The 24402-nt window shown below is 48.9% G+C and overlaps 1 protein-coding gene across 1 annotated transcript in view; it reads left to right on the top strand.

The window, feature by feature from the left end:
- The first annotated feature begins 1949 nt into the window (after window positions 1-1949).
- Tacc2 (transforming acidic coiled-coil containing protein 2) overlaps window positions 1950-24402 on the top strand; it is a 113973-nt gene continuing 91520 nt past the window's right edge. Inside the window, exons 1-2 of the mRNA XM_036195214.1 lie at window positions 1950-2014; window positions 18498-18623. The gene's annotated coding sequence lies outside the window, so the exon portion shown is untranslated. The remainder of the gene's footprint in view (window positions 2015-18497; window positions 18624-24402) is intronic.

The following is a 24402-nucleotide window of genomic DNA, read 5'->3' on the forward strand; positions in this document are numbered from 1 at the left end:
CACCACATCCACAGTCGAGGGGAGAGAGAAAATGGATGTGGTGTGCTGTGCAGTACTCCGCTTGGCAACCTACTCTAACCAATCCAGCACCCCGAACCAGGAAATGGTGCCACCCACAATGGGCTGGATCTTCCTACACAAATTAATTGTCAAGACAATGCCCTATATTCATGCCCACAGGCCAACCTGTTCTAGATAATTCCTCAGTTGAGATGATGCTCCCAGGTGAGATGCTCCCAGGTGATTGCAGGTGGAGTTGACAGTTAAAACTAAGCAGCACACTCTTGTTCACAGAACATAGTCACGGACTTGGGGTGAGGGAGGAGGAAACACAATAAGATATGGACATCCTTGGGGATGTTGCTTCATCCTGATTTCCAAGGGTAGCAGAGGGACCTTCCTCTGTCACCTGGGAAGAGGGTTTCACATGGGAAAAGTCTGGCACCTCAAGGACATCTTTGCCCAGCTGGAGAGCTCAGGCTCACAGGCTGGCTAATGGGAATGTTTTCACCCCTGGGCACGTGGTTCTGGACTGCGTAAGCAAGCCAGTAAGCAGCATGTGTCTACGACTTCTGTTTCAAGCTCCTGCCTTGAATCCCTGCCTTGGCGTACCTCAGTGATGGAGTGTAAAGCAGAAATTGAAATAAACCCTTTTCTCTCCTAAGCTGCTTTTGGTCAGTGTTTTATCACAGCATCAGGAAATCAAACTAGGACACTTAGGGAAGTGGCCTAGGAAATAGCTGGTGGCACATATGAGCAAATCAGTAGACTGGGGTCCTAGTTTGTGAAATGAACGCAATAATACCATACCAATACGCTCATGACAAGGGTGTGACCCTGGAATATATTAAATGGTCCTCAAGATGTGACTCTTAGAAGTAGTGGTATTTTTTAAAATACAATATATATTTCTGTGGCTGCGAATTCTACAAATCCTACTAGGGACCTCTCACCTGGGGCTCTCCATCCTAGGGCCTCTGTTTCTTTAAGGGGAGGAAGGGAAGTGTTGAGTCACTCTGAGTCTCCTGCCCTTTGGTCTCAGTCTATAAAATACAGCAAAGCTGTCTTTGACACAAACCTTAAAATAGGAAGCCTGACACCCACATATAGTCACATTCTCTTCTCAAGTGGGGTCCAGCAACAGAAATTCCCAGAGAAAAGCGGTGTGGCAGGGAAGTACCACTCCTGTGTGTGAAGGCTAAGCAAGTGAAGGAGTTCATTTCTAAAAGGAAAAACAAAACACAAAACAAATAGGAACGTACACAGTCCTTAGAAATAAGCCCGCTTTTGAGCTGTAACAGCCAAAGAGCAGGCAGGGCAGCAGCTGTGCAAAGTTTACCGAAAGTTTCTGTGGCTAAGCATCCGGAAGGCGGGCAGAAGACAAGGCCAGAGTGTGGTTCCAGGTAGTGTCTTAACCCCCACCCACCTCCATCTTCTTGCTAAGGTTTCTCCCCGCAAGCAGGCAGGAACCAACCCCGCCCCAGCTCGGGACTCCAATCCTTCCTTCACGAGGCCACACATAGGGAAAAGCGCGGTGGAAAAAAGACTACCAGCAACAAGTTGTTGTGACTCAAAACCGCCTGGAAGACGTCGGCAGGGCGTTCGGGAGCGGCCCTATCCCTGGGTCCCTTGCCCGCCGGTGCGCTTCGGGCGGGCCCCTGGGTGCGTGTGGGCGCGCCGGGCTGCACATTCCTGGCCGGGGAGGAGAGCGCGGCGGGCGCCCCTGCGAGCAGCTGGCTGCGCTGGCCCCGAGCGCTCGGAGCTGGGGGAGGAGCCTGGCCCGGTCGCCGGCGCTCTCCCAGTCATTGGCTTTTTGTGCTGCAACTTTTCCCGAGCCCTTCGGGGAGCCTGCGCCCGCCCCGCGCCGTTGCCCCGGGAAAGTTTGCGTTTCCTGGGTTCACCCGGTGGTGACCGCACCAGGCTCGGAGGACTGAACGTGTCTGGGGGACTCTTGGGCAGTTGCATCCCCGGAGGAAGGCGGCTCCGTGAGGGCCAGCCCCGATCGTCCGGCCGGGTAAGTGCGCAGTGGCCACGGCGGGCGCACGTGGGGTCAGGGAGGAGACAGACGACCCTAGGACCTTGGCCGCCAGACAAAGCCGTGCTAGAAGGGGCTGCGAAGCTGCTTTCAGCTTTCCTAAGAGGCACTGGGGTAGGATCTGAAAGTAGCCAAGTACACATTGTGTTCCCTGCTGGCAGAGGCGTATGTCTGTCAGGGAACTGGCGGGACCCAAGCGTCTGTCCCGGAGACTGGTTCCCGAGTGGGCCACCAGGAGTCAGCGCCTGTGGGCAGTGTTAGGGTCCTCCAGGTTTGGGGGGGGAGGTGTCCTCGTCCAGGGGCTGCCTCTATGCCATTACCACTGGACTCTTGTTCTATTCGTGTTGGTCACACGGGGTCTCTTGGGGGCTCCTTTGGCAGCCACATAGATGTGTGCGGATGAGTCTTAAAGATCTGCACAGGATTTCCTCCGAGTTTGAGACTTTTAAATTCTCGAACAGTTACGTCAGCACAGCCGAGTGCACTTCTGGGCTCCAGAGCGGCACGTGACCCAGCCTAGCTTCCCTTAGGCGTCCTTTGGCTCAGCCAGGCTGCCACAGGGTTCTCGGACGCTGAGTGTCCAGCACACGCTGCCTCAGGAGTGTTGTGATTGTCTAGGAACACCCCTCTGTTTGCCTGATGGTCTCCTAACTTTGTCCAGCATTGGTCTTTTCTTAAAAACTGGCGACACGACACCGTTGTCTTCTGGTGTCAAATGCAGAGACAAATTTGTGGTAGCTGGTTGAAACAGAACTGAAACATTACTGGAGATGATAGAAGCCTGCTGAAGAGGAGAGAAGGGAAGGGGCTTGCTGAGTGGGCTTACATGTGCACCTGTGACCACCCCAGCAGCACATGGAGAACTGAGGGTCCCAGGGCAGACTGTTGTTTTATCCCAGGGGAAGGTACAGTTCTCTTAGGAAGCAGACAGCACTCCCCATTCATTTCCCTGATTTCCTATGGAGGCCACATTTCAAAAGCGTTTTCTTTTATATGAAGCAATGACTTTGGCTGATTTTCATCCATTCAGACCCACATGTAGCCATCAGAGGTGAGTCTTCACTCATGCTTTTCGGCTGACAGTTGGAAATTGGAAGGGAGACTAGGGTTGGCTGGGCTGGGCAGTGAGTGGAAGGATTCCCATGGGTCTCCTCCGCACAGGCCCAGCCCTGTCCTAGGCATTTCCCTCCAAGGAGGCTTGTAGCAGGAAATAGGCCAGCAGCTGCCCTCTTACACAGTCACCGGAGTGGATTTAGTCTCCAGGCCTCCTCCTCCTTCTGCTAACGCTTAAAAATTAGGTCCCTAGCTGGGTCCATTGCTGCATGCCTGTGATCAAAGCTACTGGGGATGGTGTGTTGGACATCAGCTCGTAAAGCATAACAAGACCTATCTTAAAAGAAAAAGAAGTTCTAGCCAGCTGGTGGTGGCGCACGCCTGTAATCCCAGCACTCGGGAGGCAGAGGCAGGTGGATCTCTGTGAGTTCGAGGCCAGCCTGGTCTACAGAGCTAGTCCAGGACAGGCTCCAAAGCCTCAGAGACACCCTGTCTTGAAAAAAACCAAAAAAAAAAAAAAAAAAAAAAAAAAAAAGTTCTGAGGTTAGCTCAAGCCTCAAACTATATCCATGGACTATGGCCTGCTTGTATTCCAATCATTCATATACAGGCATTTTTTTTTTTTTTTTAAACTTACAGAAGTCTGCAGGTCAAACGTTGGGCCCCTGTGAAACCTGGACGTATCCCTGCCCCTCTGTTCACCTCATCCCTGTCTCTAGTACTTGAATTCTTGGGTTATTTAAACTGGAAGGAAGCTTGAAGATCAAGGTTTCCTGTAACAGTTTTAAAAGAGAAGCGTCAAAGAAGTCTAGGATCTCATCCCAGGGGTCACACTTCAAAGTGGGACTCCAGTGCAGGACCCCAGACACCCAACTTGGTGCTGTTGGTGCCAGGTCCTGCAGGCAGCCTCTTTGGTTTTATTTGGTATTGTATTGGTGTTATTTGTTTGTTGTTTCTATGGAGACAGACTCCAAATGAGGAAAGATATGTCCAGTTCACAGACCCACTCTGGTAAAGTGATGGGGCCCTGGGGACTTGATAGCAGTTGAATTAAATAAGGCAAAACACCTGATTTCAAAACTTCAAGGGTGTGTATGGGGGTAGTGGTGGTATCCGTATCTGGTGGGCAGACTTTGGTTGGGGTTGGAGCTCCCTGGAAGGGACATCTAGCAACACAGAAAGGCATTTCTGGTTGTCTTGGCGACTGGGTGCACTACAGGCATCTGGTGGGTGAGAGTCAGGGGCAGGCCTGCACAACCTGGAATTGCTACTCAAAGTACCAGGTGTGACCTATGTAGAGGGCTCTGCAGGATCATAGGAATTCAAGAAATTCTTTTTAGGAGGATGAGGAAAGGAGCCTATGGCTGCCAGCTTCCAAGCTGTAGGTGCGGATGAGCCTAGCCTCCTAGGAGAGCGAGCTTGGTGGAGAGCATTGGCATACTGATGTGTACCTGGATGTGTGTTTCCTGGGATTTGGTCCCATGGCCCAAGACCAGTGGTTCTTGGATTGTTGTGCTTGGTCTGGCAGACTCTTGCACCTGTGCCTAGATCATCAGGAGAAGGTTTGAGAAGCTGGCAAAGGCAATGGCTGAGGTTGTCCAGGGGAGCAAACTATAGAAAAAGCAGGCTTCAGGGCCAGGTCTCCTGATCTCTCCCATTGTGACCAAGGTCTGTGAAATCCAACTTGGTGATGGAGACTTTTCTGCCTCTGCCCCATTGAGGCCACAGTCCTTGGTTTATAACCTTAACAATCATTTCCACAGCAACTCCCTGGGATGACAAAACATCATGAAATCATTTGAGAGAAATGAGAGGCATGAAAACAAAGACCCAAAGAAACAAAAGTTTGCAAGGCAGAGCCTCTAAAAATAGAGTAATGATCGCAAGAAAATATAGTGATTGACTGTGGTGGAGATTCCACTCCTGATATGGGGGTGCTCAGCCTCTCTGCCTCCCCTGTGCACTGTGTTATAGGGTTTCAGCTTCTCATTTAGCTAATGGATTCAGGCCTGCCAGTTCAGAGAAAGCAAAGTTCCCAAGACTCATTTCCCCTGGGGTGGGGAGGGGCGGTGTAGAGACTGCCTGCGATTTAGAGACATAGACTCATTTTCCAGCCCTGTTTCTCTTCTTATCAGCTGTGTGACCTTGAAGGAGTCCTGAACCACCTAGGAGTCTCTTTCCTTCTTTTTGATTAATGGTAGGAGGAGTTATCTTGGCCCTTCTGCTTCACGAGCTGTGGATGCTGGTGAAGCCACATACCAGAAGATACTGGCGAACTATAGAGTGCTTTGCAAAGGAACAGTCACTTATGTTAGTATTTTTTTTTAACCTTATAGTTAGAGGTGCCTATTTATTGGAGGAAGATTTCCTTGCATCTCCTGTACTCTATGTTTATTATTTTATTATTATTAGTTATTACTGTGAAATGGAAGCAAGAGGCTACGCACATTAGAAACTACTGACTGACCTTACTGTTTAGGAGCAAGTCAGCTGGACTCCCTTATGTTTTCCCTAGATCCAGTACAAATAAGGGATATGGAACCCGATTCTGCTCACAGAGAGCAGATCCAGGTGGAAAGAGCAGGGAAAAGAAAGCCCTTGCTCCACTGGCTCACTTCTCTCTGTCTTCAGTTCCATGAGTTCCTCTCATTTGGGGTCTTGTCCATACTAAATCCCCCAAGGTCCATGAGCCATCTCCATGTCTGTGCCATTGAAACTTAAAAGCACCTAGTCACTATTGCATTTAAGGCCCTTGAGGGCATGGGGACTTCAATCATACCTGTTCCCTGGAGGAGCACATTCCAGACAGTAAGAAATTCTGCCCCGTCAGCTCAGGAGCATCTTTTCCCTTCTTCCTGGTATTGTGCAGGCTTCCTGTGGCTTTTGGTGTCCAGCTTTCTTCTTCCCATGCTACCTCTTGCACCTTGACTGAACTGTGTTCATCCCTTCAGGTACCTGGCCTAGGAGTGTTTTCTAGACACATTTGCTTATATTACCAGAACCCTAAGTCAGATCTGGTTCTGTGAGGTCCTGAAGGCTTTGGGGAGACTCCTATAGTTTGAGGGGGCAGTTCAGTTATGGAAGAGATGATTGCTTGTCTTTTTTTGGCTTTTCAAGACAGGATTTCTCTGTGTAGTTTTTGGTGCCTGTCCTGGATCTCACTCTGTAGACTAGGCTGGCCTCAAACTCACAAAGATCTGCCTGGCTCTGCCTCCCGAGTGCTTGGATTAAAGGTGTCTGCCACCGCAGCCCGGATTGATTGCTTGTCTTTGAGGGGGCCATTTCACTTCATCATGGGGTGATTGCCTTCAAGGCTCACTGTTCCTGGCATTTGGAAAATGTTGTATGCCTTTCTTGGTGTCCTCAGCCTTGAAATGGGCCAAGAAAGGGTCAGTAAACTTAGGCCAATCAACCTTATATTACTAGTTTTCAGACAGATGCACCTTAAATGAGTAGTGTGTTTACCTGCAGAGTTGAACAGGAATCTGATCCAGAGATTACAGCAGCCAAGACAGACAGCTGAAGGCCCAAGGGAAAAGTCTCCATTCCCCTTCCATTTCCTAGGTTGTCCTGTGGTCTGTTGTGTCTCAAAGTCTGTCCCCTTGAGGTCTGACAAGACCCTGCCTCATTTTACTCTGTGCTCAGCACTCAGAGCTGTGCAGAATGTTTTCCTAGAAGTTCCTTGCTGGCTTAAGAATGGATCCTCTCCCCTCTTGACTCATAGGGGAAGGATTTATTCTAGTCAAGGACTCAACCCTCTTGTGTGACAGGGAAAATACCAGGTAGCTTTATTGCTTGTATGGTTTTAGAACAAGAGAAAAATTCTGTGATTCTGATATTTTTTTATTTTGCTGTTAATTTCAAAGTTGTCTCCTGTCTGAATAAAAATATCCGATGCCTCTGCCCAACCTTGAACTCATTGCTTGTGGGCTGGATGCCTGTTCCCAGCTCAAGATAGTTAGAGGGGTGTTGGTTCTGGCCTGAATGAAGTGGCAGCCAGAAAGAGCCAGAGGAGACAGCTATTAATATCATCTCGCTTGGGCCACTTCCCTGTGTATCCATGTGATATTTATGGCCCACTACTGCTTACTGATGAGCCATGGTGAGATGAGTACCATCCTTACTTAGGGATTTTATTGTATATATCAGGCTGGCCTGGAACTGACTCTGTAGCCCTATGGTCCAGGCTGGCCTCCAACTCAGTCTTCCTGCCTCTTCCTTCCAAAGGCTGAGGTTACTACTGGTGTATGCTCCCACACCTGGCTAACCTGTGTTTTTAAACCGCGGTTAAACAAATCACTTGGCATAGAGTTTTGCATCTTAACTCTACAGCTAAGTGTCAAGCTCAGCAGTGTTGATGTAGTGACATTGTTGTGTGGTCAGGTCCCCAGCACTCACTCGGCTTATCAGTCTAAACTCTGTTAGGCAACCAGGTCCTCTCCCCTCCTCCACTACCTGGCAGCCACCATTCTATTTCTTTTTCTATGAATTTTAATATTTTTGTTGTTCTTTCTTTTTTTTTTTTTTTTGAGACAGTCAAGTAGCTCAGGCTGGCCTCCAACTCACTGTGTGGCAGAGGATGACTTTGAACCCTTCTTCTTCCTCCTGCCTCCAACTCCACTGGCTAATCTGTGCTGGAATGGGTCCCAGAGCTTTGTGCATGCTAGGCAGACACTCTCCAGCTGAGCTACATGCTCAGTGCCCTTTCATGATTTTTCAGATAATGCATTTCGTCCTTATGTTACAGCTTTGGAAACAGGGTCATAATGATTTAATGAGCTTCCCTAGGATTACGAATAGCTAGTAAATAGCCCAGCTGGGTACAGACTTTTCTCTGGGCTCCACCTGAGGGCCTTGCCTACTCTACCCAATTCCCAGCAACTCCTCCATTTGAATTCTGTGCTGTGTCCCTGGAGAAGGAATGTTGTACCTGTTGTGCGTTTGGTGCTTTGGGACAGCAGCCGCAGGTGGGATCCTGACCTGGAGGATCTGCAGGCTCTGAATACCCCTTGGCTCTGTGGTGCTTTGATCAGGAGAGCAGCTATGTTGTTAATCACCTGACTACGTGGCTCTTCTCAGCATCTAGAAGGGTTATGTCTTAGTCTTTTGAGAAGCATGGCGACTGCTCTCTGCTTGCCCTGAGACTAACTTCTCCCCTGAGCACATCATGATACCCATACCTGAGTTCATTAGCCAAGAAGGTGTGGGAACAATAATAGCTAGGCTTCAGGGGATGGTGAAGTTGTACATTCCGAGGGTCCCTGCCACCCGCTCTCCTGCCTTCCATTATCGGGGTGTCCTCGGTGGCCAGGGCTGAGTCAGCAAGTCACCCTCTGCCTCCCATTCTTAGTCCTCATTCCTGGGGTTGATCCAGAACATGGATCTGTTTCCCTCTGTCATTTTTCAGCCTGGCCAGGGGGCTGCACCTCTAGGGCTTTGGGTTTCTGATCAGCTGTCTTTGGATTAGATGGGATCGTCAAGAGCAAACAGCCCAAATCTTCATATTGTGTGGGGATGCTGGGGACCTGGAGAGGAAAGGCTCCCCTGGCTCACTGTTCAGACTTCCTGGAGGTAGCTCCCAGTTGGCTCTTCTGCGTTTCATGTCACTAAATGCTGCCTGAGACCACCATAACCTGCATGAACTGGGCTCTGAGATCTGGAATGGGAAGAGCTGGAGTGTTCAGTCAGGTGTGGGCTAGGGTAGAGGGATGCCTTAGTTCAGTTTCTGTTAATGACACAGACTGAGTTACACAGGAAAAAGGTTTATTTTGATTAGTGGCTCTGTTTGAGGTCAAAGGGATGCCTCTGGTGATAGCCTTCTCATTGCCACAGTGCCAAACCAGCACAGGGCATCACATGACAAGAGACTGGGAGCATGTGAGAGACCCAGCCAGACCGGCTTTTATAACAGATCCACTCTCAAGATAATCCATCAATCCATTAGGTGCATAAATGGAGTAATCCACTCCTGAGGGCAGAGCCTTAATTACCTCTTACAGGTGCCACCTGGTGCCACCTTTTAATATGTCTGGGTGGGGATTGCACTTCCGCCGAGGTTGGCAGAGCTGACCCATATTCAAGCCACCACGAGAATCTATCTACTCTTGCTCTTTATGAAGACAGTCTGCACCGTGCCTAGCACGTGCTGTGTGCCTGTGAACATTAGTCCTATCACTTGCTGCCATCTGTCCCCTGTCCCTTCTTGATCCCCCCCCCTATACCCACACACACACACTATTGGTGCTCACACAGCCTGGGAGAAGGAGGAGTGTGTACACCTGGCGGGGAGGAGGGAGGGAGGGAGGACCTGCTGTGTTTATGCTGATGGCACCTTTCTCTTTGGAAGACCTCACACTGGCCGGGCACCCTGCTGGAGAGGTGCTCTGGGGACTGGTGTTATGAGTCTGTCCACTGCCGTTGCCTGGGTGACAAATGGGGAAACTGAGCTTCGGGCAGTCCTGCTCTTTATTGTAGAGGGATAGTTCTGACTAAAGGTAGTCTGGCCCTATAATCTTTGCAGTCACTTGCTTCTCAAGAGGGGGTGGGTCAGGCATTTTATTTCTTCGTCAGCAAGGCCCAGTACTATATAGCCCAGGGTTCTTCAGAAGCAGGCAAAATAAATTTGAGGCTTAAAAAAAAATTGAGTAGGGAAAGAACAGGTTGTAGTTGAAATGAGCAAGAGTTCAGCTTGAAGTGTGTGCCAGACACCGCAGTATCTCATCCTTCATGGCTATGCTGCTTATGGCTGTACAGCCATCATTGGTTGGTTCATTTGTTCATGCATTCATTCATTTGTTCTCAAAAACTTGCTTTTGAGCTCTGAGCTGAGGTTTGTCAGCAAAGGGAAATGTTGTTGCTTCAGGTCCCAGGTTCTCTTCTGGGCCTGCTCTTTCTTCCTGTCTCCTGAGCCCTGCTGTGCACCACTCAGGAAATATTAAATAGAAGGAGTTATAGTGCGGAGATAAACAGACAGAAAATAAAGGATAGCCTCGAGAGGGCCTGGAACCTTTTCCAACAGATTGCAGAGAAGAAAGAGAGCAGCAGCAGTGAAGGGTAAGGTTTTCAGCTCTTAGCTATTGCTCTGATCTCTTGGCTTTTAACTCTATATTTGGCTCTATGTTTCTTATTTAAGAAGACAGTTAAATCTACAGGTGGGAGGCCTGCATTCTAGCCGGGGATTCCTTTGCCAAGTCACTTCATTCCCAGGACCTGGTCTCCTCTGCTATAAAAAACAATATGGCTGCCCTCTTGTCAGGAGCCCTGAGGGATCACAGACAGCATCTGGCAAAGCCCTGAGATACTGTACAAATTTTCTCTTTAAAAAAAAAAAGAGTATTTCCATTTGTTTTTAACTGAAGGCCAAGTCTTCACCTTGCCGGACTTGCTTATCTGCTTGTCTGTTCTCTGCCTCAGAGTCCTTCCCACAAGCTACTTTCCTTAGTGGCCTGTGGGAGGCACCTTCCTGTTCCCTCCCTCTGGCCAGGCCTCTTGGCTGGCTGTGAGAGTTCCTAACTCCTGTGCCCTTGGCCTCAGCTTGATAGGATTCTTCATGCTCTTCACATAGGCCTAGCAGGTAGGGTCTTCTGAATGAAGCTGTTCTGTTTATGTCAATGTTACCAAGTTCATGTATATTAGAGTATCTGTAACAATAGGAGGAGCATCCTAGACCTTACCTTGAATTCCTGATCTCCTGCCTCCACCTCCAGTGTTCTGGGATGATATGCCCGTGCGATGGAGCCCGGTTTACCGGCTGGGGATCAGATTAAGGGCTTCGTGTACATCAGGCAAGCACTCCACCCACTGAGCCCCACACTTCCCTGGTTTGCAAGTGTTCCTTCTTGTATTTCCTAAGGTCAGTTGAGAATCTTACTTTCTTTTTGCAGTGGGGTCTCGCCATGTTGCCCACACTGGTCCAATTCTCATGCCAAGGCCTACTAGCTATTAGCTGGGACTATGAGTGTGCACCACAGTGTCAGCTAACGCAGAACGTTCAACTGGGGGCTGGGCTCCCCACACAGGGGGCTGCACTGAGAACACTGCATGCGTTCTCACAGTCACAGCCCGCCAGCCCGGTGCAGCTCACCTCTGTTGCCTGCCTGGGTTTGAGAAGGCATGCCAAAGCTCAGCAGAATGGAAACTTCTCTGATTGTGGATCTTCTGCATGAGTCGTAGGCCAGGTGTGAGCTGATGTGACACCGTAGGCGGAGGGAAGGCGTCATAACATCCGGAGCACACCCAGAGCATGGCCTTCCCAGAGCTCTCCTGAGCATCCTCTGGGGAGGGAAACAGATGGATGGACCCTTGGCTCTGCTTCTGTCAGTCTTCACAAACCATGGCTCTGGCGAGCCAAGCTGGGCTTTCTTCGTCCACATTCGGCAGGTGAAATCGGGACCAGTGTGGCCTGATGGGCCAGGCCCAAGCTAAGATTCCTAGACCAGAAAGATCACCTTGTCTCAGATCAGGCAGGGAACTCAAGGCTGTGATGGTTGAGGTAAGGTCATTCTCTCCTGCATGAGTAGTTTAAGGCCAGCCTGGGCTACGTGAGATCCTCAAAATAAAAAGAAAACAAAACAATTTCTAAAACATAGCAATGCCAGCAGCAAGATGAAAAACTCCAGGGAACCCTGGTCCATGCTATTAATCAGAATGATGTACACTTATTTAAGTTGAACCAGACTTCCTGTAAAGATAAGTAAATAATCTTAAACTCTTGCTAAAGATAAGTCCCTAATGACACAGGAAGTCTTAAGTTTTTATGTGGGAGGCTTGTAGTTGGGAGCTTGCCAAGTCATTAGAAGCTCAGATCCCAAGTGGTCCCTGATTGTCCCCTTTGTCACTCCCCAACCCTAGGTGGATATCTTGAAGCCCTCTCCTCTGTAGTGGCTTGTGTCCTATTCAGCCTTACCTGGCTCCTAATAGTCTCAGAGTTCTCTGGGGCTCTCCTCACTGGGGAGTTCTCTTCTCTTTGGTTATTCTCTACAGCAATGTGACTGTCATCAGTTTTAAATCTCCTACCACTTGCCTACAAATAGCTCTGTGACACTCCTGTCACCCCAAGACTAGAGGTTCAGGTTCCGCTTTCCTGACATTCTGAGGCCTCTCGATGCTGGCTCTAGCCCCAGCCATCCAGTGTAGGCCCCATGACCATCTCAGACATCCTGCCCTCCTCACAGCCCATGCTGCCCTCCAGAGCTAAGCTGTGGGTGCTGGTGCAAGGAGGCTGACTTGTTTATCTGTTGTTGCACACGTTGCTGATTCCGAAAAGCTGCAAGAATAGTGCAGAGAACGCCCACGCTCCATTCACCCAAATTCTCCAGTTGCTGATATTTTCCCATGTAGGCTCCGCCAGTCACCCTCTCTCTCTACATGCATCTCTTGCTATTACTCTATGATTCATTCATTCAAGAACAAGTTGCATGAAGTTGCCCCCTCCAGACCCAAACCCTGAACCCTCCAGAGCTCCAGTATGCATGTTCCCATCAGTAGCATCCTCTGCAATGGATGCCAATGCAGCCACCCAATGGGGAGTACTCACCAGTCCTCAGAGCCCACTCAGCCTCGTCACCTCTGTCCATTTCCCCATCAGAAAGCCTACACTGGGCCCTGTGTCATACCCACCCGCTCTCTTTCAGTCTAGAATCTTGTTTACCTTTTCCCAGTTTCCCATGACCTTGGAGAGCACAGCTGTTTCATGATGGAGAAAGTCCTTCAATCTGTGTCCATCTGTGAGCAGACCAACTGTCCATTTGGAGCAGGGATTCCACAGAAGTGGAGCTGGGCCTTCCCAATGGTGGCAGGTGGCCCTGGTCAATACCTGGTAAAGCTGGTATTCTTCCCTGCCATGATGCCACCACTTTTCATTTTGTGATCAGATGGTATTTGGTAGAAGATGCTTAGAGATCATACTACCATTTGCTTCTTTACTCCACCGCCCACCTGCCTTAGTATCCTCACATGGCCCCTGCCTGGCCTGTACTCACCTCTTCCATGGGTCCTAAGTGGTGGCATCTCTATTTCCACCATTCCTCATCTGAATAAGACACTAGAAGGCTTTCCTTTCTGCTCATTCATCCACCTGTCCTTGCCATCATTTTAGTCCATATAGATACATGGATTGTTACTTTAATTCAATGGATTGCGGTCCAATACTTTCCTTCTTTTCTTAATTTTTTTAACCTTCATTTTTATTCTGTGTGTATGGGTGTTTAGCCTGCATGTATGACTGTGCACCATGCATGTGCAGTTCCCTGGAGGTCCTTGGATCCTATGAGACTAGAGTTACAGTTCCTTGTGTTGGGAATTGAACCCCACTTCTCCAGAAGAACAACCAGTGCTCTTAACTGATGAGCCATCTCTCTAGTTCCTTATTTTCCTTTTCGAGGCTCTCTGTCCACACACAGGCAGGCACACTCACACACACACATGCATACAGTCTCTCTGCCTCTATTCCAGATTAACTGATCATCTCCGATTGCCGCCTGGCCCTCTTTTTCCTTTTTCTCCAGCCCCAACACATTTTGTACTCGCAGATCCTCTTCTTGTGAGAGCCTGGCTTATCCTGCCTTGGATCTTGCTGGTGCTGTTCCTTGGCTGGCCTCCCTGTGCTGGCGACCTCCTCAGGACTCTGGTCTTCCCTAAGCCATTTGTTTCCTTTGCCTTCTCTCCTCCACACCACTCTCGTCCACAAGGAAGGGAAGGAAAGCCAGAGGGTTTAGAACCAAATAGGAAGGGAGAGGGAGGGAATGTTTATCTTGTTGTGTGGTGCTGAGGATGGAACCCACCTCCCACGGGGCTGCACTCCAGCCTGAGAAACTGTCTTTATTTTGCAAGATTCTTTGTACACATTGGCCCAGTGATGCCTTTTGCTTGTTTCAGCCATTCCTAGAATGTTCCAAGAACCTCATCAGAGCACTTTGGCCTGGAAGAATGCTGTGTTTCTGTGACAGTTTGTTCCTCGGGTACTCCTTGTTAGGGTCTGACTGTGTCTTCCCAAATTCATGTGCTAAGACACTATTTTAGTTAGGGTTACTGTCGCTTTGATGAAACACCATATCCAAAAGCAACTTGGGAGGAAAAGGTTAATCGGGCTCACTTATCTGGAGTTCTCAAATCGAGTGGGAACCTGGAGGCAGGAGCTGATGCAGAGGCCATGGAGGAGTGCTGCTTATTGGCTTGCTCCTCATGGTTTGTTTGGCCTGTTTTTTGTTTTTTGTTTTTGGAGACCGAGGACCTTTAGCCCAGGGGTGGCCCCATCTACAATGGTCTGGGCCTTCCCACACCAATCACTGATTAATAAAAAGCCCTACAGGCTTGCGTACTGCCTGATCTTATGGAGGCATTTTTTTTTTTTTCCTGATTGAGACTCCTACCTCTCCATGACTCTAGCTTGTGTTAAGTTGACATAAAACTAGCTAGCACAGACTTTAAGACTCAGGTGTGTTATGAAAAGGTGGGGATTTTAGAAGATGGGTAGGCATGAGAGTGAGCATTCATGAGTGGGATGAATGTTATGTGAAAGGAACCAGAGAAAGCTCTCTGTGCCCTTCCCTTAGATGAGGACACCGTGAAAGAACACAGACTGTGACCCCGGAGGAGGACCTCCATCACACCCCAGATCTGCTGGCTTTGATTATGAAATCTCAGCCTCCAGAATGCTGAGAGATGCAGAGCAGTGCTGTACAGGCAGGCAGGCTGTCAGTCTCATGTTACATGGCCCTAACACACTAAGATACCACACCTGAGAAGCTGTTCTTTGGAGTTTGCATTCACCGTGCTCTGGATTAGCCTTGTCAACCTGTAGTGTGTGGTCTCATGTAATTCATTCTGGTGCCCACGAGGATATGGATGGGGCATGGATGAACTAAGTGTTGTGGAGCTCAAGATGTGAGTTGGCCCTTTCACACTACTATATGGGCACCTTCCTCTTGGAGGGCCCTTGCCACCTCCGCCTGTCATAGTGACACATAGCCTTGAGGAGAGGCACTTGTTGATACAAGCTCCCGACACGTTCCAGTGACCACTCAACCTTTGCTGCCTAGGTTTGCAGGGCTGGCCCAGCAGCTGGTAGTTGAAATCTCTAACTAAAATTTGCCCCCTGAAAAATATTTCAGTCATTGTAGATTCAATGTTAGCCACTGGAAGAATTTAGAAAGCTTGTATAGCTTCAGACAGTAGGTGTGTGAAGAAATGTTTTTTGGTTTTTTTTTTTTAATAAAAATTTTTTTAAAATAGTTTTTGAAACAGGATCTCTTTATATAGCCCTGACTGTCCTGGAACTCACTGTGTAGTCCAGACTGGCCTTGAACTCAGAACTGCTGAAGAAATGCTTTTCAGATTACTATTTTATGTGTATAAATGTTTTGCCTGCCTGCATGTATGTGTACCACATTTGTGCCTGGTGCCCACAGAAGTCAGAAGAAGGCATTGAATCCCCTGGAACTGGAGTTACAGATGGTTGCAAACCACCAGGTGGAGGTTGGGAACAGAGCCCAAGTCCTCTACAAGAGCAGCCAGTGTGCTTAACTGCTGAGCCATCTCTAATATTTTATAAAAACTCTCTAACTGTCCAGAAATCAGCTTAGCCCCATCCAAAGCTATCTGAAGCTTAACCAGACCACCAGGAAGTAAGTCCGGAAGGTCTCCGAGCTGGTGGTACAGTGTGAATGTGATATATGTACATGCATACACAAACACAGATATTTAGCAATTACCTATAGTTCAGCTTACTCTATATGTACATACATGTGTATTTCAAATCATAATTTTATTTTTTATATAAGAGGTTGCCGGACCATTACTGGAAACTTATTAATGCTTGCTGGGTATACTGTTCTGACATCTTCAGTCCATAGCATGTCATAGCAGAGGGCTGTGTAAACAACAGGAAGAGAGAGGTGAGTTAGTAAGCAGAGTGAGGGATGTAACTGGATCAAGGAGCCCCGCAGGATAGCGTAGCCCAGGCCTTCACTCTTACATCTGGAGAAGCTAAAGTCCCAAGAAGTCACCTGGCAGAGATCCCACAGCGGAGCTGCTCTGGAATCCAGCCCTCTTGACATCATTGACAGTTTCTGAGTGTAATAGCATACTTGCTCGCTAACATCATAGCTGATCAGGATATTAGTCAAAATGTCATCCAGAAACTATTTCTGTTCAGAAAACTCAGGCAAGTGTCAGTATTCTTTGAAAAATGCCATTCCGTCCTCTGTGTGAGTGGACATCTGTTTTTGGAAACTTCTCTGGTGATGTCTAATGAAGGGGTGTGGCTGTGTTTCTGGCTCAGAATGAGGTGGCCAAGTCTTCATGGGGGATGGCATGGGCTCCAAAGTGGTGTTGCACTGATGGTCCCCATGTCACAAAACATTCACTAAGATAGGGAGCAAAGCTGTTCCCTGACACTTAAAATCTTTCTTAAATGTGCTTTCTTATTTATGTTGGTTATACTAGTGGTATTCATTCAGCATAGAACCAGAAAACTGGGCCCATGAGATGGCTCGGCTGCAAGAGGTACCTGCCACCAAGCCCAATGACCGGAGTTTAATCCCCAACATTAGAAGTGCATGCACACATACATGCACAATAAATTGGAATATAATTATATTTTCTTTTAAAGAACTAGAAAATGAATATCAAATCTATGATGAGGAAGAACGTGATCAGCTTGAGAAACAGAATTACAGTGTTAACACCTGGCACAGATTCTGCCTTGCTTGCCAGCTCATTTGGATGGACGTTATTTGCTTCACTGCCACACACAGGCACATGAAGCTCCATTAAGTGGCCCATACTTTATTTTTCCTGTTTTCAGTTAGTAATGAAAGTATTTCCATTTTTTTCTTTTTTCCTTCCCTTTTTTTTTTTTTTTTTTAATTTTTTGAGACAGGGTTTCTCTGTGTAGCTTTGGAGCTTGTTCTGGAACTCACTCTGTGGACCAGGCTGGCCTTCAACTCACAGATATCCACCTGCCTCTGCCTCCCAAGTGCTGGGATTAAAGGCATACGTGTACCACTGCTGCCCGGCCCTACCAATATTCTTAAACTGTTGCAAAATGAATCTGTTCTGTGGCTGTGCCTTAATCTGATGAACTGGTCCCCACCGTTGGACGTTTTGGTCACCTCCGGTTACTTTGGCTACTGTGACCACAGTCTCCTTACTCCCAGACTTAATCATCTCTTAGAATAGTATCTTGGGCCAGGTGGCAGTGGTGGTGCACGCCTTTAATCCCAGCACTCGGGAGGCAGAGCCAGGCAGATCTCTGTGAGTTCGAGGCCAGCCTGGTCTACAAAGCGAGATCCAGGACAGGCACCAAAGCTACAGAGAAACTCTGTCTCAAAAACAAAAAACAAAAAACAAACGAACAAAAAAAGAACAGTATCTTGGAAAGACCATGGTGTGTTGAAGGAAGCTGAGTCCTTACAATGTTCTGTGTGTACTGCTAAAGCTCCCAGGCTGTTTTTCTCCTCTGACTTTGTGACATTTAGAAAGTTGATCATGTCCACAATTGAAGAGTCTCCAAGTGGTAATCCACCAGAGACCTCTAGCATCGTGGCCATTTCTCCTCCTCCAAGCTACCCCTCACCCCCCCCCCCCCCCCCCCTGCCGCACTGTCCACCCATCCCCTCACCCCCGCTTTCCTTGTATGATCCTCCTGACCCTTGTGTGTGGCCATGGGGCTCCAGCGTCTGCCCCAGAGGAATTGGAATGGTGGGTAGGACCCACGGAGAATATGAATACGTGGGCATACATATGGACCTGCCCACTGGCATTTAGAATGTAGTTTTAGGAAATTTCCTGGGCCCACCCACTCTCACTCATGCATATGCCAAGGGCCCTGACTGATGCCTGGCCATTTGGAAGCTTCAGGTTAATCCTCTGGCTTACAACCAAGTCCTAGTTTCTCCACTTGGTCTTGTGACCTGCCTCCTGTCCCGTTCTCCCCTCCACTGCCCGCCCCTTATCATCACTCTAATAACAGTGACCTTTTGCTGTTCTGCAGAATGTCAAGCTCCTTCCTAATCATGGCTTTCAGCTATAGGAATGGCTCCCTGCACTGGTGGCCACTTACCTTTCTTCTACTCCTTCACCTTTGGGGCCCAGCCAAGTGTGGTGGTGGAGAGGGTGGCTGCTGAGGTCAGGCTTGAGCTACTCAACCTGTCTGTGCCTTTGTTTCTAAGTGGTGATAAAAACAGCACCCTAGAGGGGTTGCTTGACTACTGTATATGGCGTCTATAAATGATAACCTCCTCCTACAGGTTCCTGGACCTATCTTTGGACTATCTGTAGGAAGCATAGATATCTCCTTCCTGTTATGGAAAGGGAGTGTGAGCCCTGCCCAGGGCCAGATGTTAAAATACATCTGCATCTCCTGGGAACTTTCTGAGTTTCTTGACTTTTTTTTTTTTTTTCTCCATAGCACCCCTAGAACTGATGATGACATCCAGCCTGCTGCTCCTACAGACCTGGGACACTCACCCTTAGCTGACTCTTCCCATCATGGTGACAACACCAGCTCAGTCTCTCCACATCTGACAGTCCAGAGGTACAGTAGACATATGGCTGGGGCTGCCTGAGCCCAGGCCCCGTGGGTTCTCCCTTCTCTTCCCTCGTCCCACGCACATACTCGTCTCTCACAGTGTATACCTGTTCTAAACATATCAGGTACGTGCCAGGGCTTAGCTTCTGGAGGCCTTAGTTATGCTCTGAAAGGACACTGGAAGCCCTCCAGAGAATGTGTGTGCTGTCTGAGGACATGGTGTAGGGAGCTGGCTACCTGCTGGCTGCCTGGGACACCAGCTGGGCCAGCTGCTTATTTTCTTCTGTCTTTGGGTGAAGATCAGAGAACAGAGGAGTCAGCAGAGAGTGGGAAGAGGAGCCAGGTTCCTGGGCCTTTGCCTGGCACAGAGACCTGGCCTCTCAGCTCCATCTTCTGTCCTGTTGCCTGCTACAATCCTCCTTCTTCCCTGCCCTTCACACCACAGCTCTTTGCCACCCCATCCTTGGCCTGGATTCAGCTTCACCTCCCTTTTGCCTGCAGCCTTTGCATTTAGACCAGGCTTGGTCTACAGTGGCCTTCTCTCTCTCTGTCTCTCTCTGTCTCTCTCTGTCTCTGTCTCTGTCTCTGTCTCTCTCTCTCACACACACGCACACTCCTCTATAAATAATTACACAGTGCACATTCATATCAACTCTTGGGTCTCTTTATTAGTTACCTTTCCTGTTACTATGACAATACCCCACAAAAGGGCTTGTTTTGGTTCACAGTTTGAGGGTACAGTCCATCGCGGCACAGAAGGCCCAGCCGCAGGACTGTCCAGCAGCTGGTCACTTAGTGCACGCACACACACTTACACAAATGCAATAAAAATCTAAGAAAACATAAAAAAGATATTTAAAGAAAATGGATCCAGACACAGTGGCTCATTTCTGAGATCCCAGCAACAGGGAGGCAGAACAGGAGGTTGGCATGCCTGTCTGCTGTATGAGGGGGTCTCAAAGATTTAACAACAAAGTAACAAAAAACAGGGTAGGAGCCTGTGTAGACCTCCTGAGAGGGAGAGATAAGAACCGGTCAGGGTGGCTTGTTGATGCTCTGGTGTCAAATCCTCAAGTTTCCTGTGCTCTTCACAGGAAGAGAGTGGTTGCTCTCTCTGAGGTATTCCTCTGATGAAAAGAAAGTGACTTCATCATGGGCTCTGTGCAGACACCACACTTGCTCCTCGTGGTTCCACTTCTGTTTTGCTTTTGACATCTTTGGGGACCCAGAAACCTGGGCCCAAGTCCTCTAGAACATTTTACAAATGACTAGATTGCTCACGGCCATTTGTACTCTTATCTGTTCCAAATTTTCACTCAACTAAAAAGCCAGAGTGACTTTCCAAGGGAAGCCTTCCACTGTGTCACTTAGCAGGCGGTGGAACGGAGTGTTAGGGTCATGTCAAGAGTAGTGCACTGTGTTCTTCTCGGTCTGGAACCCAAGGGGCTGGTCTCTCCTTGGATCCCGAGGAGCCCCATCAATACCCTTGGAAAATTACTCACCTCCCTGCTTCATGCCAGACTTTAGTTTGCATGGGGTGACCGTCAGACAGCACCCCCGCCTAAGTCTCTGCTTAGAAATCTAGATGGTTCCAATCCCCAGGGATGTTCCTGCTGCTGTGCTGGGGTCCATGCGTGGTACATTCTTAGGTGGAGACTATCTTGTCCTGGTCACGGCAACTCGGGACCTGGGCCAGCAGTTGGTGGCAGAAGCTGCCTGTGACTTCTGTCAGAAGCATCTGGCACTGGAGAGGCATGGTGGCCTCGGAAGAGTGATCACAGACCACTTAGGTTTTGAGACAGCAGCATCCACCCAGGATTCCTGCTTCTCTTTTCTCCTTTTGTTCCCAAATCGTGTAGGGTTCTGTTCTTCACTGTTTGCACAATACAGTTCTGTGTCTTTGAGTGGATTCACCTGTCTCCCAAAGGTTAGCTGAATCTTTAATAATCAGGCAGTTAGTAACTGAATCATAAAGTGGGGGAGTTGTTTTTTAATTTAGAAAAGGCATTACCCAATCTGAAGAACAGGATTCCACTGAAAGTCCCTTTGACTTCCAGGTCCACGTGCTCTCTGCCTATTGCACTAGGTCAAGTCTGCTTGTGTGTTTGTTTATAATCTTTGTGTTCCCAGCTGGTGACCATCAGATCATGAGATACTATAATATTGGCAATTGTCAAATATCAACAGTTTTGAATGATTTATACTAACGAACGGTTTTGAGGTTTGTGGGCCACTTAATCTGGGTAGGTACCTTTGGGCTTTGTACACAGATGCCTTTGACATCTGAGACTAGCCTTATTTTGTTCTCTGCCTCTCATCTGTGTGTCTTCTGCATCAGCCTCTAAGGGCATAGAAGGAAATGTCACACATGAACAGGCGCCCCAGACAAAGGGGAGACTTGGAGACCTCTTCCAGCACAGGTCCAAGTCTCTCCTATACAGTTTGGGGATGATGTTGCTGATGACTTTTCCCCTAGTTGACATTTTCTTACTGTTGAAGTTCTGCCTGGGTCAAGCTTGAAGATACCCACCCTTCATCTTAGGCTCAGACTTAGCTCTGTGAAGGGGGCGTGGCTAAGGCCAAGCGGGGCATTGACCTGCCGTTTCCCTGCCCTACCCCCCACTCTCTGAAATCTGCAGCTCATCATGTTGGGGATGTTTACACACTCGCCTGGGGGGCTGGTGTCCATGTGCTGGTAGATCTCATTAGTGACTGGAAATATCTGGATATGGGGCCTTTCTTAGCACCTTTGGAGTTGAGCTTTAGACCTTTCCAGAAGTTGCGGCTCAGAATCATGCTCCCCGCTCCTCATGGTTCCCCTTCCGTCACACCACAGGCAGACACACTTCAGTGTTTACCACAGCAGCAATTTCCGAGCTGTTTCCTTTTGGTTTCCTTGGTTCTCACTTTCAGTCTGAGCTGAGTATTTGGCCTCAAGGAAGGCCTGCCCTATTATGTGTGCGATCATGTGCACTTGGGGATTCAAGGATAAAAAAAAAAAAAAAAAAAAAAAAAATCAAGAGCCTGTAAGGAAGGGCTGTGTGCTAAATGTCTTCCAGATGGTGATGTAAAATGGGAGATAAGATGCCCATCTGGCCCAATAGGACATGATGTGTTCAGCTTGCACCTTGGGAGATGTTATCATCTTGTGACAGCCTGCGTCACTCTGGTCTTTGTCCTTGGACAGGGGCTTAATTTGGCAGCCTCAGCTGATTTTTGAAATGAAATTTACTATCAGTTCAGTGGGAACTCTGCCAAGAAGGACTCAAAAGCCCTGAACAGGGAGGGAATCAAAGGATAGCTGTGGGCGACAGCCTCTCTCCATAGCTGGGCTGTCGGACTATGGGACTGCCTGCCGATCACTACGCTGAATTCTCTGTTGTGAGTGGGTGAACACTGCTGCTGAATCGCTAAAGGGATCAAGTGCTTCATGGGACTTTGGCAAAGTACCAGTTCAGGGACAGCAAAGTGACCCGTAGGCAGTGGGTTCTAGACAGTCAAAGATCTTGTCCAGTTGGGTTTAACAGCACCCTGATGGATAAAATCCTGTCTGCCTACTAAATCATGGTGGTTTAGGTCTTCTCTAGTTGTCAGCTCATTCCAAAAAAAAAAAAAGAGTTGAAATTAAAGTAGCATTTCTCTTTGTCTTCCAAAATTATGCATACCTTACATGAATTTGAATATGGCTTCTTTGTTACTCTGCTATGGTTTGGAAAGCACTAATGAATCCCTTACATAGGAAGAGAGGATCATGGATATTGACAACCAGAAGGGACTTTGCATACCTCCCCCTACCCACCGGTTTTCAGAGGACAGTGGGACTACTCCGGAGGTGATTTGAGAGGTGGAAAGACACAGTTTATTTTGAAGTGCTCTGCCCTTCTTGTCCTAGACTTGGCAGGCAACCCGGGGGACCCCACACAGGCTGGGAGTGGTCCTGGGCAGTGACTCTCAGCTGTGAAGTCCTGCCTTTCCTGAGAATAATGTCTTTAAGATGGTCACTGCTGGTCATGTGGGACTAACAGACAGGAGCTGGCCAAGGCTGTTGGCCAGGAACTCCTACTGCCTTCCCGTCCCTGCTGTGGAGGCCAAAGCGCTCTGCAGGAAGCAGGGAGGGGGAGCAGGGATGTACTTCAGGTCCTTTTCAGATCTAGGCTCTCTAGGTGTGACTCAGGAGCTGTCCCTCACAGGGCCACACTCTGAAGGCCCTGTGCCTGGCTGCTTCTCGAATCCCTGATGCTTGTTAGAACATGGCGGACTGTTCACGCTGCCTTGGTTACATTCATTTTGCCTGAGGATTCCATGGCCTGGCCTGCCTTGGCACTTAGGTTCTGGCACTCCCAGAACATAGAACATTTGCTCTACTTTCAATGGCCCAAGAGGTTGGGGAGCCAGGTGAGGGAGGAAAGGACCTGCTGCTTGTGGAATGCTCTTGAGTGTGCCCCACCGGTGGTGGCAGAGATGAATACCTCTTCGGGGCTCCTGGTCTAGCAGGAGGATGTGCTTTCAGGAAACTACCAGATGCTCAGAAGGCCTGGTGGCCACTGTCTCCTCTTCAAGCGAGGACTTCATTGCTTAGTGACTATGTGAAGGGCCTTCTAGATGGAGGGCTTGTCCAAGCAAAGGCACTGCTTGGGGGACTCAAGGGACTTATCTGCTATGTGGAGTGGGGAGCTGTGGAGATGGGCCTGTAGGTGGTTTAGAACTACATGGGCGAGGAATTGTGAGTTGGGCCATTTGGTAGCTGCGGGAATGACCCTAAGGCAGGCAAACCCAGAGGCACACACCCTTGGATACCGCAGGAGTTCTGCTCTGAGAGGAAGAAGAGCTGGGCCGCAAAGGTGGCCGGACAGAGAGGACTGCTTCCGGAAGAAGGAGGTGACTCAGTGGGAAGAGGTGATGAGGGGTCCTGAGCCTCTGAGAACAGGAAGAACCCCATAGCCCTGACTTCCTGTGCCAGTGTCCAGCTCGAGGGAGGGTTTCGAAGAGGATACAGAGAGAAGCAAGGCCCCCCCCCCCCCCCCACCGGGGTCAGCAGGGCTCATAGTGCCCATGCGTAGTAGTGAGTCACTCGGTTTCCCTGATGGGGCCTGACTGTGTCAGGCACTGGTTAGGCTGAGAACTAGCTCCAGTGGGAGGGAGGCCTCATTCTTAATTGAGCCCTTGAGTCATTTGTTTGGTGCTTTTGCTAATGGGAACTGGCCAGCCAGGAAGGGTGTGGCTGTGGAGGAGGGGGCCAGGGGAGGGGAGAGAGGAGGGAGCTGCCTGGTGGCCCTTTGGGAACCTGGCTGGCTTAATGACAAGAGGGCTGGACAGGCTACGGAGCAGAGGGAAGCTTGGTGCTGGGTGACTCTGGAAAATGCTCCATGACATTCTTGGGAGGGACAGTTTTAGCTGTAATCTAAAGGCATCCTTATTAGATCCTCAGCTGTGAGCTGCTGTCCTGGGACCACAGATCTGAGGCCATCTTCCCTACCCTCTGGCGGCTTCCCTCACAGAGAGTACCCTTAAAGTAACAGAATTGTGAGCAACACGCCCTTTCTCAGTGTGCCTTTAATTAAATTAAATCTTCTAGGATGCGTGAAGTGGAGGGAGCTTAGCCAGCAGAGTCTCTCAAGAAAGCTGGTGTAGACTAGCAGTTTGCTGCTGCTGCTGCTTCTTTTTTTTCTTTGAGACAGAGTCTTTCTATGTAGCTCTGGCTGTCCTAGAACTCAGTATGTAGACCAGCCTGGCTTCAGACTCACAGAGGCCTGCCTGCCTTTCCTGAGTGCCGACGTTAAAGGTG

Source organism: Onychomys torridus, chromosome 1 (assembly GCF_903995425.1).
Source record: "Onychomys torridus chromosome 1, mOncTor1.1, whole genome shotgun sequence".
Lineage (NCBI taxonomy): Eukaryota > Metazoa > Chordata > Mammalia > Rodentia > Cricetidae > Onychomys > Onychomys torridus.